Here is a 15,302-nt window from a genome sequence, read left to right as displayed (position 1 = left end):
TCCAGCACCGCACTCTTCGACTCTGATCTCCAGCATCTGTAGTCCCCACTTTCTCCTCACACTTTCATGGCTGCATGACTCAGATTTATAACGGTTACTTCAAATAAAACAAAAACTGCCGTGTCCTCAAACAGCATAAAAGAAAACCAGTACATTGTGGTCACTGTTCCCAAAAGGTCCTTTCCAGTTTCAATTAGCTCTTCTGATCACTCAACACCAATTCCTAAATAACCTGATGTCGAGCTCAGTGCTCGAATTAATGTTAACGCAAACCATCTCACACGTGCTCATGAAATACATTTTTCCCAGCATCAGCATTCAATTGGGTTAACACAGTTTAGATATAATGTAAACATTACATTATTACTGCAGTAGCCACAAATGTGTATATCTCATTTCCTGTTTTATAACATGTCCAGCATTTGTGTTGCAGCTTTCACTTTGATATATAACTCCCATCACTGTTTGCTCCTCCTTGCTGTTTTTGCGCTCCACTTTACTAGATTAGATTAGATTACATTACATTACAGTGTGGAAACAGGCCCTTCAGCCCAACAAGTCCACACTGCCCAGCCTAAGCACAACCCACCTATGCCCCTACATTTACCCCTTACCTAATACTAGGGGCAATTTAGCATGGACAATTCACCTGACCTGCACATCTTTGGACTGTGGCAGGAAACCGGAGCACCCGGAGGAAACCCACGCAGACACGAGAAGGAAACCCACGCAGTCGCCTGAGGCAGGAATTGAACCCGGGTCTCGGGCGCTGTGAGGCAGCAGTGCTAACCACTGTACCACCGTGACGCCCACAAGATACATTGGAATGTGAGCAAGGTGGGCTCTGAGAGATGAATGGTAGAGATCATCTCACCACATCATTTATGATCTTCTCAAGCTTTAATTCTCCAGATCTCCCGTTTTGCTGATGGAGTCGAGAAGGACAATGATCTTCCAACAATGCTCTGTATTCCCCCAGAGAGCTGAGACAGCTCTAAGCTGGGTGGGAACCTTAAAGCAGGCTGGTAAAGTGCTGCTGCTGCTGTACAGAGTCTTAGTTAGATCACATCTGGAGTAGTGTGTACAGATTTAATCTCTTCAATGAAGAAAGGATGTTTTAAATTGGACGCAGCTCAGAGATGGTTCCCTCAACTCATTCCTGCAATGAAGGTGCTAACTTATAATGAAAGGATGACCAGGTTGACCCAGTAGCCATTGGAGTTTACAAAAATTGAAGATGATCTTATTTGAACATAGATGACAGAAGGATTCAACATGTGAAGTGAATTACACAGATAGTGGAGGAATCCATTCCATTCTCCAGCTTGTTACACAGGAACAACGGAAGGATATTCAGGACTTCGAACCTGTTACACCAAAACAGGACGAGGCTATTCAGCCCCTGGAGCCTGATATACACTTACATAAGGAGGCCAATCAGCCACTCGAGCCTATGCTGCACCAGTATCCTGTTAAACAGCAACAGGATCAGTCCATTCAGCCTCCTCATATCTGTAACAGAGGAACTGGAAGATGTCACACATTGACTGGAGTTTGTTACACTGGGATAACAGGATGCCATTCAGACCCACCAAGCCTATTGCAAGGGAATTGGATAGGATAAAAACTATCTGAGACTTCTTTCATGAGAAAGGAAGAGGTAATTTAGACACGTGATTGTTGCATGGGAAGAAGAGAAGACCAATCAATCCGTCGGTCCCATCTCCAGGATACATGAGGAGACCGTTCAGGATTTCCACCTGTTATGGCGAAGTATGAGAAGATCCATCAGTCCCTCAAAATGTTACACAGCAACAGGAAGATTCCGTAATCTCCCAATCCTCTAAAGCATCAACAGGGTGAGGTTATTCTGGCCTTGGAGATAACAACATGGGAACACCAGAAAGAAGTCAGCCCATCGATATTGTGCACCAGCAGGATGATGACTCCATTCAGTAACTCATGGCTCTTCACAGCAATTGCAGCAGATCTCTTAAAGCCTTGTGCACATTAAATAGGAATTCAAAGAAAACGTAAAGGTTTTCGAAAGGAAAGAACTTGTAATAATGGTATACATTAGGGATTAAAGTGTAACAATAAACTATTGTAATTTAAGGCAAATTATTAGAATCCATTGTTTAAGACATTTGCAAACTTAAACCACAATTCGTCAGAGTCAGCATGGTTTTCTGAAGGCTAAATCCTGTTTCAATTATTTGCTTGAGTATTTGAAGATGTCACAAACAAGGTGGATCGTGGGAATCCTGGAGATAGAACATATCTGGTCTTCCTGAAGGCATCGGATATGTCGCTTCTCCAAAGAGTAAGTGGTAAGATCAGACAACATGGGTCTAGGAGTAATTAGTTCGCTTGGATGGAGGATTGGTTATCCAACAAAATGTAGTCAAATGGAATAAATGCGTCATTTTCTTTTGGCAAATGCAATTTGTGGGGTGCCATTGATTTCAGTTCTCATGCCTCAACCATTTGCAATCGATGTTATTACTGTACTCGGTTGACAGGATAGAAAATACGATGCCACATTTTCAGATGACACTAACATTGGTGGGAAATTACTTCGGAATGATGATGCAAGAGATTTTAAAACTATATGGATAGGTTGGGTGAACGGGCCAACATTTGGCAAGGAAAATTAAAGTTACTAAATATGGAGCTATTCAAGTTGGCCACTATAATACAAAGAAAAATTATTATCTAAATGGAGAGAAAGTTCAAAGTGCTTAGGTGCAGAGGGATCTGGGTGTCTGCTTGCATATCATAGAAAACCTGCCTGTGGGTACTGCTAGTAATGAGAAATGCAAGCATAATTTCAGTGGTTATTTATAAAAGGATAGAGTAGAAAGGTAGGGAGTGTTGGTGTAGCTATGCAAGGCATTAGTAAGGCTGCAACTGGAGTACAGTTTGGGTGTCCTGCAGAATGAGCGATTTCCATTGGAGGCAATTCAGAAGAGCTTCATTAGATTGATTCCATATTTGAAGTGTTTGTCTGATGAAGAGAAATTGAACAGATATACAGATGCTGAGTTTGGTGATGTCACTGTGGTAAGCAAGAGATTAAATTACCAAGAGAGGGTAGAAAGCCTGCAAATAGATTCAGAGGGGTAAAGGTAGTAGATAATAGTTTGGCAGGTGGAATTTAACATGATATATCCTGTCATTTCATTTACAGGAATAATGGAAAGCAATATGTCACTGAAATGGAGAGAGATTACAGGACTTAATGATACTGTGTACTGGGGGGTTCACTCAGTCCCGTTCAGACATGGGAGGTTTTGCTCCATTCCTGATCGTCAGCTCCCAGACACTCCAAGTGACCACATTGCTCTCCGAACACATGGAATACTTTAATGTGGTTGATTGGTGGTGGGGATGGTGTTTTGAAACGTGCATCAAGGGGACGGCCTTTATCCAAGATATATTCATTTCTTTCTACGTGGAGACCCGATGACGATGGGAATGGATGACTGCTTCTGAATGAAGAGGCCGTGACTGCTGCCAGGACAGTGGGTATTCACCAATATAATGCACTGTGATGGGCACACTGTAACATTAATAGAGAGAGAACTCCTTCAGTTCCTCTACCTCTCCCCATTGACATGGATACCCTGCAGATGCCATGTACACCATCGGGAATCCCACTATACTGAATACACCCGGCAGCTCCCTGCTTAGGGAGAAACAATCTATATACCTCATCCACCATATATATCCTCCTTCACCGAATGGTGACATTGATGTTGAGATACTGGGAAATGATGGCTATGTCACTTAGCCCTGCCAGGAAATTTCTGGATTAAATAAGCTGCATGAAACAGAGACCCTCACAGCCACTGGCAGCATCATCCTTCCTCTGGTGTGAAGTTGCAGGTCGTGTTGAAGGAGGGTACACCATTCTATGACCAGCTCCTTGTTCAGTCAGGGCCCCTCACGCTCTGCTCCTGGGTTAAGTGGAGCTTGGGAAGCTGTTCCTGGAAAACCCGGGGTGGATACAGCAGATCCCTTTCCCGACACACACTCACTCCGTGGTTTCAGAGATTCCCCTCTCTGCAGCCTCTGCTCCATTTGTTGTTCGTGTTGCAGACCCAGATGCTGTGGCTACAGTCCCCATGCTCCACCCAGAGTTGGGTCACCAAATCCTCATGTCTCTCTGAATGTCTGAAGCAGCTCACAGCACAACTTCCAGCAAACCATCCCCAGCTGCTGGACTAACTTTTCAATAACAGGAACCAGTCAGAAACCACTTGGTACAAGTGTTGTGGACCAGTCCATATCCCCCCGAAATATTTTAAGAAGGCCGGTTAGATCCAAACCTTTCCTCATTTTGAATATAGATGTGAAGTGTGCCTTACAGATATGTTGCGACTGGTCAAACCACTCGACATTAAGCAAAATATAATCTATTCAAATGCTTTAGTTAAAATACAATCAAAGAAAAGAAAATTTTGGGATAGCTTATATGTTGGAACACTTACACAAACAATAGATACCGTACCTACTTGGTTTACACCGCTTGGCACAAAGATATATTCAAATACAGATCCTTACAGCAGTTTTCCAATCCAGGGGGAAACAGCATCAACAGAGATTTCAGAGAGAAAAGCAGCTGGGGATCATGTATTGAAACTTCCAACCCTTCTAGAATCCCCAACAGCTTCTGAATGCTGCAGCTAAAAACAAAATGAGGAAACCTGCTCTGGGAGAGCTGGCCACTGCCCTTCCATTCTTACCACCGGTTTAATGAAACCTAAAGGCTTTCTCAGTTATTTGCTTTAACTGTTTTCAGACAGCAGTTCTGCACCTCTGCATTTAAAACCTCTATTAAAAAAATCCAAGAGAAAATAACCTTTTTACAGAGATAGTATCTTGACGACTCCACCTTTAATAAAATAATCGATCAATATACAACCGTAGATTCATTTTAGACCTCCTAGACTTCCTCTGTTGGTAGTCTGCAATGCATGTATATATATATATATAGACTCTGAGCCTACAAATGTTCACAATTAGATTCGATTTCAATCATTATACTCCTGCCACAGAATGCCTTTGTCTTTTTTTCATCCAAGTCTCCACAACGTGTCAAAATTTCGGTTTTCTCGCCCTGTCACCTGTATAATTTGAAATTGAATGGCAGCAAGAATAAGCTCAATCGAAACAGACTGGTCTTTCCTTCCTTAAACTTCTCCAAAATTGTAAGGGTTCACGATCAGTGATAAAGATTTGGCTCATGTATGTTATTGGCAATTTAAATGCTGAAACGTTGTAACGCCAACACGAAGCTCAAGGGCTCCTTCCCCATTGTGGAATAAATCTATTGATGTTTCCAACGGACACTCCAACCACACGTTACGTAATGGAGCACTTCTCATCTCTCCAATCATCCTTCTGAATGACATAGCTCCTCATGTCTCAGCATAAAAGAATTACATGCTTCTGTACCTCTTAATGATGTAACCTCTTTCCCTGCTACTCCTGGCCTATGCTAGTATAGCTTACCTTCACAGGTATATATTTTAAGATCTCGCACATTCTTCTCCATGCCTCACAGAAACCAAACTTTGATTTCTGAACCAAATCATCATCAGCAGCCATTTCAGCTTCTAATCTTGCCATTGTAACTGCTCTTCCACACGAGTTCTCACGACTGCAGGAAGTGAATTGTTGAACTTCTCCAACATCAGAATCTCTCTAACAGTGTCATAGCTTTGCTCTGTTTTTAATACCCTTACCCACTATTCAAAATTACTTTGTTTTATACTTTCAAACTCAATGTGAGTTTAACCAGGGACCTTTTTTTAGATTCATGAAACGCTGTCTGTCGGCTTCTGTGCACTTCAGATGGCTTTCTTCACCACCCCATACTGGCCAGATACCTCCTCCGATAGGGATGCAAATATCTATCAGCTTTGTTTGGATCAACTAAATCCACATGGTCACTGGCCACTGCATTAGTTTAGCCACTTTCTCAAATGAAATTCAAAAGGCTTCTCCATCCTTCTCATCAAATTTAGATAATGCCTGTGTGCATTTAAACAGAACCTCATTAGGCCATAGGCTATTACAGGGCTGCTCAACCTCACAATCCTCCTCATCCAGCCTACCATCTACCTTGATCTCCGCCTTCTATGTCAACTTTCCTCTCTAATTGCTAACTGTTTAATTGGAACTCTTTGCTTTTCTTCTCGCCTTTCCTCTCTTTATTCTTCATTTCCTTTTCTTTTATTTCTACTTTTCATCATAATTCAAACTGTTTCAATTCCTTCTCATGTTCAAAGTGCCTCATTTGAAATTGAATTCTAGCCATTTCGAAAGCGTCTGATGGCGCTTCGTTCCAATGTAATTCTGGAACTATAGCTGTAATTATCTCTCATTTTCTCACAGACAAAAGCAAACCCAACTCCAGCTTGTCTGTCAATTCTTACAGCTTTGCCTTCATGACCTTTTGTAAAACCCCCAAGTTTACTTCTTCCACACCCAGAGAACTCTTAGTGACTGAAAGAATCTTTATACACAAAACACTGTTTAAACCAGCTGAATTCAACATCTGGAACAAAAGACACTAACAACTACCATATGCGACCTTTGTACCGAATAATCTCCCGGTGCATAATCTCCAGTGTCTGCATGCGCTTATTCTGGATTCTCTGGCTTCCTCACACAATCCAAAGATGTGCATGTCAGGTGAATAGGCCATGCTAAATTATTCATAGTTTTCAGGGATGTATGTGGGTTAGGATCCTTTTCGGGGTAAATATTAGGGTAGAGGAATGGGTCTGGGTAGGTTACTCCTCGGAGGGTCGGTGTGGACTTGTTGGGTCTATTGGCCTGTTTGCAGACTGTAGGGATTGTAATTCTAAACCCAATTTGGTGTTATCGATTTAGAACCAGACAAGAGTCCCCAGTTTGCTATAGACCAACTCGACTGCCTCAAACCAGTTTAAGAGGATAACTTGGATGCCACCCTTTTCTTATTTTAAAGGTAGATGTGAATTGGGTGTTCTAGATGTGATGCTACTAGTCAAACCCACCCACCATTAAGCAAAACACAATATATTTAAACACTCTCATGAAAAACCATTCAAAATGACGAGGAATTTAGAATAATTTTACTATTGGAAACCTTAACCGAATAATGGATATAATACCTTCTTCAGATGAACTGTTCCAATATACTAACATTCCATAAACACACCCCTTGGTAAAAAAGGAACATTCAGACATACATACTTCATACAGTTCTCCAGTTCAGGAGGAAACAGCATCAAGTCAGTTTTCAGAGAGAGTAGCAGCTGGGGATAAGTTACGAGGCCGTTGTTACTGCTATTTATTATAAACCCTAAAAGCTTCGTAAGTTATTTACTTGAGCCGTTTTCAGTAGGCAGTTTGGCCTTTAAGATCTCTTATTTTAAAAAAGGAGAAAATAATCTTTTTTTTAAGAAAAATGACAGCATTGTCACACAATTTAGATGCCTGGTCCTTTACTTAAGGGACTTCCTCGTGTTACTGATCACAAGGTCACCGGAGAGGGACAAATTCAGGTACATACCAAGTTACAAGGATGTGTCTCATAACTTCTAAAACACCCCTGTCCATCACATGGGATATACCACGAATTGAACAACAGCCTGAAACACACCATTTCACACTTTCTGAACTACACAATGCCAGCACTTGATACACTTGTCGCCCCTCTCTCTGTCCCACTCTCTCTGTCCCACTCTCTCTGCCCCCCGACCCCTCTCTCTGTCCCCTCTCTCTCTCCCCCGCTCTTTGACCCCCTCTCTGTCACCCTCTCTCCCTGCCCCCTCTCTCTCTGTCCCCTCTCTCACTGACCCACTCTCTCTGCCCCTCTCTATCTGCACCCCCCTGTCTGAACCCCGTCCCCGTCTCTCTCGCTGTCCCCCTCTCTCTCTGTCCCCCTCTCTCTGTTCCCCTCTCTCTGTCCCCCTCAGTCTGTCCCCCCGCACCCTGTCGCCCTCTCTCTGTCCCCTTCTCTCTGTCTCCCTCTCTCTATCCCCCTCTCTCTGTCCCCTCTCTTTCTCCCCCGCTCTTTGACCCCCGCTCTGTCGCCCTCTCTCTCTGCCCCCTCTCACACTGCCCCCTCTCTCTGTCCCCCTCTCACAGTCCCCTCTCTCTCCCGCTCTCTGACCACCTCTCTGTCACCCCCTCTCTCTGCCCCCTCTCTCTCTCTGCCCCTGTCTCTGTCCCCCTGTCTCTGTCCCCTCTCTCTCTGCCCCTGTCTATGTCCCCCTCTCTCTGTCCCCTCTCTCTCTCCCCCGCTCTCTGACCCCCTCTCTGTCACCCCCTCTCTCTGCCCCTCTCTCTCTGCCCCTGTCTCTGTCCCCCTCTCTCTGTCCCCTCTCTCTCTCCCGCGCTCTCTGACCCCCTCTCTGTTGCCCTCGTTCTGCCCCCTCTCTCTCTGCCCCCTCTCCGTCCCCCCTCTCTCTGTCCCCCTCTCTCTCTGTCCCCTTTTCTCTATCCCCTTCTCACTGTCTCCTCTCTCTCTCCCGCTCTCTGTCCCCATCTCTCTGTCCTCCTCTCTCTGTACCCCCTCTCTCTGTCCCCCCTCTCTCTGTTCCCCCCTCTCTCTGTTCCCCCTCTCTCTGTCCCCCCTCTCTCTGACCCCTCTCTCTGTTCCCCCTCTCTCTGTCCCCCCTCTCTCTGTCCCCCTCTCTCTGTGTACTCTCTCTCTCCCCGCTCGCTGACCGCCTCTCTGCCGCCCGCTCTCTCTATCGCCCCTCTCTCTGTTGCCGTCTCTCTGTCCCCCTCTCTCTGCCCCCCTCTCTCTGTCCCCTCTCTCTCTGCCCCCTCTCTCTCTGCCCCCCATCTCTCTGCCCTCTCTCTCTGTCGCCCTCTCTCTGTCCCAATCTCTCGGTCCCCTCTCTCTCCCCCGCTCTCTGACCCCCTCTCTGTCGCCCTCTCTCTGCCCCCTCTCTCTCTGCACGCCTCTCTGTGTCCCATTCACTCTGTCCCCCTCTCTCTCTCTATCACCCACTCTCTCCATCCGCCCACTCTCTGTCCCCCTCTCTCTGACCCCCCTCTCTCCCACACCCTGAACCCCTCTCTCTCTCCCTCTGCCCCCTCTCTCTGTCACCGTCTCTCTATCCCCCTTCTCTCTGTCCCACCTTTCTCTGTTCCCCCTCTCTTTGCCCTCTCTCTGTCCCCCTCTCTCTGTCCCCCTCTCTCTGTCCCCCTCTCTCTGCCCCCCTCTCTCTGTCCCCCCCTCTTTGCCCCCCGCCTCTGTCCTCCTCTCTCTGTCCCCCTCTCTCTGTTGCCATATCTGTCACCGTCTCTCTGTCCCCCACTCTCTGTCCCCCTTCTCTCTGACCCCCTCTATCTCCCTCACTCTCTGTGGCCCTCTCTCTGTCGCCAACTCTCTGCACCCTCTCCCTCCCCGCCTCTCTCTGCCCCCCTCTCTGTCCCCCTCTCTCTATGTCCCCATCTCTCTCTGTCCCCCTCTCTCTCTGTCCCACCCACTCTGTCCCCCTCTCTCTGTCCCCCTTCTCTGTCCCCCTCTCTCTGTCCCTCTCTCTCTGTCCCACTCTCTGTCCCTCTCTCTGTCCCCCTCTCTGTCCCACTCTCTCTGTCCCCCTCTCTGTCCCCCATTTCTCTGTCCCCCTCTCTTTCCCACCTGCCTCTCTCTGTCCTCCTCTGTCTGCCCCCTTTCTCTGACACCCTCTCTTTCCCCCACTCTGTAACCCTCTCTCTGTCCCCACTCCCTCTGACCCCCTCTATCTTCCCCACTCTCTGTGCCCCTCTCTCTGTCCCGCGCTCTCTGTCCCTCGCTGTCTGTCCCCCACTCTCTGTCCCCCTCTCTCTCTTCCGCGCTCTCTGTCCCCCTCTCTCTCTCCCCAGCTCTCTGTCTCCCCCGCTCTCTGTCCCCCCTCTCTCTCTCTTTCCCGCCCTCTCTCTGACACCCCTCTCTTTCCCCCTCTCTCTCTGTCCCGCTCTCTCTATGTCCCCCTCTCTCTGTCCCCCTCGCTCTCTGTCCCCCCTCTCTGTCCCCCCTCTCTCTCTGTCCCCCCCTCTCTCTATCCCCCTCTCTCTCTCCCACCTCTCTATTTCCCCCTCTCTCTGTCCCCCTCTCTCTGTCCCCCAGCTCTCTGTCTCCCCCGCTCTCTGTCCCCTCTCTCTCTCTTTCCCGCCCTCTCTCTGTCCCCCCTCTCTTTCCCCCTCTCTCTCTGTCCCGCTTTCTCTCTCTGTCCCCCTCTCTCTGTCCCCCTCGCTCTCTGTCCCTCTTCTCTTTCCCCCTCTCTCTCTGTCCCCCTCTCTCTCTCTGTCCCCCTCTCTCTGCCCTTCTCTCTGCGCAGTTCTCTGTCCCCCACTCTCTGACCCCTTCTCTCTCTGCCCCCTCACTCTCTCCCACTCTGTACCCCTCTCTCTGTCCCCCACTCTCTGTCCCCCTCTCTCTGTACCCCTCTGTCTCTGTCCCCAGTCTCTCTGCCCCCCCTCTCTTCCCCGTCCCCCTCTCTTTCCCCCCCTCTCTCTGTCCCCCCTCTCTCTGCCCCCTTCTCTCTGTCCCCCTCTCGCTCTGTCCCCCTCTCTCTGTCCCCCTCTCTCTGTTCCCCTCTCTCTGTTCCCCTCTGTCTCTGTCCCCCTCTCTCTCTGTCCCTCTCTCTGTCCCTCCTCTCTCTGTCCCCCTCTCTCTGTCCCCCTCTCTCTCTGTCTCCCTCTCTCTCTGTCCCCCTCTCTCTGTCCCCCTCTCTCTGCCCCCTCTCTCTGTCCCCCTCTCTCTGTCCCCCCCTCTCTCTGCCCCCCTCTCTCTGTCCCCCTCTCTCTGTCCCCCTCTCTCTCTGTCCCCCTCTCTCTGTCCCCCTCTCTCTCTGTCCCCCTCTCTCTGTCCCCCCCTCTCTCTGTCCCACTCTCTCTGTCCCTCCTCTCTCTGTCCCCCTCTCTCTGTCCCCCTCTCTCTCTACCCTCTCTCTGACCCTCCTCTCTCTGTCCCCCTCTCTCTGTCCCCCTCTCTCTCTGTCCCCCCTCTCTGTCCCCCTCTCTCTCTGTCACCGTCTCTCTGTCCCCCTCTCTCTGTTCTCCCTCTCTCTGTCCCCCTCTCTCTCTGTCCCCCTCTCTCTGTCCCTCCTCTCTCTGCCCCCACTCTGTCACCGTCTCTCTGTCCTCTCTCTCTCTGTCCTCTCTCTCTCTGTCCCCCTCTCTCTCTATCCCTCTCTCTCTCTGACCCCCTCTCTCTGCCCCCTCGGTCTGTTCCCCGCTCTCTGTTCCCCCATCTCTATCGCCCTCCACTCTGCCCCCTCTCAGTCACCGTCTCTCTGTCCCCCTCTCTCTGTCCCCGTCTCTCTGCCCCCTCTCAGTCACCGTCTCTCTGTTCGCCCCCCCGTCCACCCCTCTCTGTCGCCCGCTCTCTGCCCCCTCTCTGTCACAGTTTCTCTGTCCTCTCTCTCTCTGTCCCCCTCGTCCCCCTCTCTCTGTCCCCCCCTCACTGTCCCCTCTCTGTCCCCCCTCTCTCTGTCCCTCTCGTCCTCCCCTCTCTCTGTCCCCCCTCACTGCCCCCTCTCTGTCACTGTCTCTCTGTCCCCCTCTCTGTCCTCGTCTCTCTGCCCCCTCTCTCAGTCCACCCTCTCTCTGTCCCAAACCTCTGTCCCCGCCTCTCTGTAGCCCTCTCTCTGCCCCCTCTCAGTCACCATCTCTCTGCTCCCCCCCGTCCACCCCTCTCTATCCTCCCTCGGTCTGTCCCCCTCCCTCTGTCCCCCTCTCTCTGTCCTCCCTCGGTCTGTCACCCTCCCTCTGTCCCCCTCTCTCTGTCCCCCTCTCTCTGTCCCCCTCTCTCTGTCCCCCCTCTCTGTCTCCCTCTCTTTACCCCCTCTCTGTCTCCCTCGCTCTACCCCTTCCCAGTCACCATCTCTCTGTCCCCCTCCCTCTGTCCCCCTCTCTCTGTCCCCCTCTCTCTCTGTCCCACCCACTCTGTCCCCCTCTCTCTGTCCCCCTTCTCTGTCCCCCTCTCTCTGTCCCTCTCTCTCTGTCCCACTCTCTGTCCCTCTCTCTGTCCCCCTCTCTGTCCCACTCTCTCTGTCCCCCTCTCTGTCCCCCATTTCTCTGTCCCCCTCTCTTTCCCACCTGCCTCTCTCTGTCCTCCTCTGTCTGCCCCCTTTCTCTGACACCCTCTCTTTCCCCCACTCTGTAACCCTCTCTCTGTCCCCACTCCCTCTGACCCCCTCTATCTTCCCCACTCTCTGTGCCCCTCTCTCTGTCCCGCGCTCTCTGTCCCTCGCTGTCTGTCCCCCACTCTCTGTCCCCCTCTCTCTCTTCCGCGCTCTCTGTCCCCCTCTCTCTCTCCCCAGCTCTCTGTCTCCCCCGCTCTCTGTCCCCCCTCTCTCTCTCTTTCCCGCCCTCTCTCTGACACCCCTCTCTTTCCCCCTCTCTCTCTGTCCCGCTCTCTCTATGTCCCCCTCGCTCTCTGTCCCCCCTCTCTGTCCCCCCTCTCTCTCTGTCCCCCCCTCTCTCTATCCCCCTCTCTCTCTCCCACCTCTCTATTTCCCCCTCTCTCTGTCCCCCTCTCTCTGTCCCCCAGCTCTCTGTCTCCCCCGCTCTCTGTCCCCTCTCTCTCTCTTTCCCGCCCTCTCTCTGTCCCCCCTCTCTTTCCCCCTCTCTCTCTGTCCCGCTTTCTCTCTCTGTCCCCCTCTCTCTGTCCCCCTCGCTCTCTGTCCCTCTTCTCTTTCCCCCTCTCTCTCTGTCCCCCTCTCTCTCTCTGTCCCCCTCTCTCTGCCCTTCTCTCTGCGCAGTTCTCTGTCCCCCACTCTCTGACCCCTTCTCTCTCTGCCCCCTCACTCTCTCCCACTCTGTACCCCTCTCTCTGTCCCCCACTCTCTGTCCCCCTCTCTCTGTACCCCTCTGTCTCTGTCCCCAGTCTCTCTGCCCCCCCTCTCTTCCCCGTCCCCCTCTCTTTCCCCCCCTCTCTCTGTCCCCCCTCTCTCTGCCCCCTTCTCTCTGTCCCCCTCTCGCTCTGTCCCCCTCTCTCTGTCCCCCTCTCTCTGTTCCCCTCTCTCTGTTCCCCTCTGTCTCTGTCCCCCTCTCTCTCTGTCCCTCTCTCTGTCCCTCCTCTCTCTGTCCCCCTCTCTCTGTCCCCCTCTCTCTCTGTCTCCCTCTCTCTCTGTCCCCCTCTCTCTGTCCCCCTCTCTCTGCCCCCTCTCTCTGTCCCCCTCTCTCTGTCCCCCCCTCTCTCTGCCCCCCTCTCTCTGTCCCCCTCTCTCTGTCCCCCTCTCTCTCTGTCCCCCTCTCTCTGTCCCCCTCTCTCTCTGTCCCCCTCTCTCTGTCCCCCCCTCTCTCTGTCCCACTCTCTCTGTCCCTCCTCTCTCTGTCCCCCTCTCTCTGTCCCCCTCTCTCTCTACCCTCTCTCTGACCCTCCTCTCTCTGTCCCCCTCTCTCTGTCCCCCTCTCTCTCTGTCCCCCCTCTCTGTCCCCCTCTCTCTCTGTCACCGTCTCTCTGTCCCCCTCTCTCTGTTCTCCCTCTCTCTGTCCCCCTCTCTCTCTGTCCCCCTCTCTCTGTCCCTCCTCTCTCTGCCCCCACTCTGTCACCGTCTCTCTGTCCTCTCTCTCTCTGTCCTCTCTCTCTCTGTCCCCCTCTCTCTCTATCCCTCTCTCTCTCTGACCCCCTCTCTCTGCCCCCTCGGTCTGTTCCCCGCTCTCTGTTCCCCCATCTCTATCGCCCTCCACTCTGCCCCCTCTCAGTCACCGTCTCTCTGTCCCCCTCTCTCTGTCCCCGTCTCTCTGCCCCCTCTCAGTCACCGTCTCTCTGTTCGCCCCCCCGTCCACCCCTCTCTGTCGCCCGCTCTCTGCCCCCTCTCTGTCACAGTTTCTCTGTCCTCTCTCTCTCTGTCCCCCTCGTCCCCCTCTCTCTGTCCCCCCCTCACTGTCCCCTCTCTGTCCCCCCTCTCTCTGTCCCTCTCGTCCTCCCCTCTCTCTGTCCCCCCTCACTGCCCCCTCTCTGTCACTGTCTCTCTGTCCCCCTCTCTGTCCTCGTCTCTCTGCCCCCTCTCTCAGTCCACCCTCTCTCTGTCCCAAACCTCTGTCCCCGCCTCTCTGTAGCCCTCTCTCTGCCCCCTCTCAGTCACCATCTCTCTGCTCCCCCCCGTCCACCCCTCTCTGTCCTCCCTCGGTCTGTCCCCCTCCCTCTGTCCCCCTCTCTCTGTCCTCCCTCGGTCTGTCACCCTCCCTCTGTCCCCCTCTCTCTGTCCCCCTCTCTCTGTCCCCCTCTCTCTGTCCCCCCTCTCTGTCTCCCTCTCTTTACCCCCTCTCTGTCTCCCTCGCTCTACCCCTTCCCAGTCACCATCTCTCTGTCCCCCTCCCTCTGTCCCCCTCTCTCTGTCCCCCTCACTCTGTCCCCCTCTCTCTGTCCCCTCCTCTGTCCCCCCTCTCTGTGCCCCCCTCTCTGTTCCCCCCTCTCGCTCTAGCCCCACTCTCTGTCCCCCTCTCTCTGTCGCCGTCTCTCTGTCCCCCTCTCTCTCTGCCCCCTCTCTCTCTGTCTCCCTCTCATCTCCCAACCTCTCTGACCCCCTCTCTCCCCCGCTGTCTGACCCCCTCTCTGTTGCCCTCTCTCTGCCCCCGCTCTCTCTGCTCCCCCGACCTCTCTCTCTGTTTCCCTCTGTCTGTTCCCCTCTCTCTGTTCCCCTCTCTCTGTCCCCCTCTCTCTTTTCCCCTCACTCCTGTCCCCCTCACTCTGACCCCTCTCTCTCCCCCGCTCTTTGACCCTCTCTCTGTCGCCCTCTCTCTCTGCCCCCTCTCTCTCTGCCCCCACTCTCCATGCCCCCACTCTCACTGCCCCCTTCTCTGTCCCCCACTCTGTACCCCTCTCTCTGTCTCCCTCTCTCTGCCCCCCTCTCTCTGTCCCCCTCTCTCTATTCCCCACTCACTGCCCCCTCTCTCTCTCCCGCTCTCTGACCCCCTCTCTGTCACCCTTTCTCTCTGCCCCCTCTCTCTCTGCCCCCACTCTCCCTGCCCCCACTCTCTCTGCCCCCTTCTCTGTCCCCCACTCTGTACCCCTCTCTCTGTCTCCCTCTCTCTGCCCCCCTCTCTGTCACCGTCTTTCTATCCCCCCTTCTCTCTGTTCCCCCTTTCTCTGTTCCCCCTCTCTTTGTCCCCCCTCTCTCTGTCTCCCTCTCTCTGTCCCCCCCTCTCTCTGACCCCCTCTATCTCCCCCACTCTCTGTCCCCCCCTCTCTCTGTCCCCCCCTCTCTGTCCCCCTCTCTCTGTCCCCCTCTCTCTGTCCCCACTCTCTCTCTGACCCCATCTATCTCCCCAACTCTCTGTCCCCTGCTCTCTGTCGCCCT

The sequence above is a fragment of the Chiloscyllium plagiosum genome, unplaced genomic scaffold (assembly GCF_037043375.1).
Source record: "Chiloscyllium plagiosum isolate Xiang-an unplaced genomic scaffold, Cpla_swu_hap1 HiC_scaffold_8, whole genome shotgun sequence".
In the NCBI taxonomy this organism is placed as follows: Eukaryota; Metazoa; Chordata; class Chondrichthyes; order Orectolobiformes; family Hemiscylliidae; genus Chiloscyllium; species Chiloscyllium plagiosum.
This window is presented reverse-complemented; position numbering follows the sequence as displayed.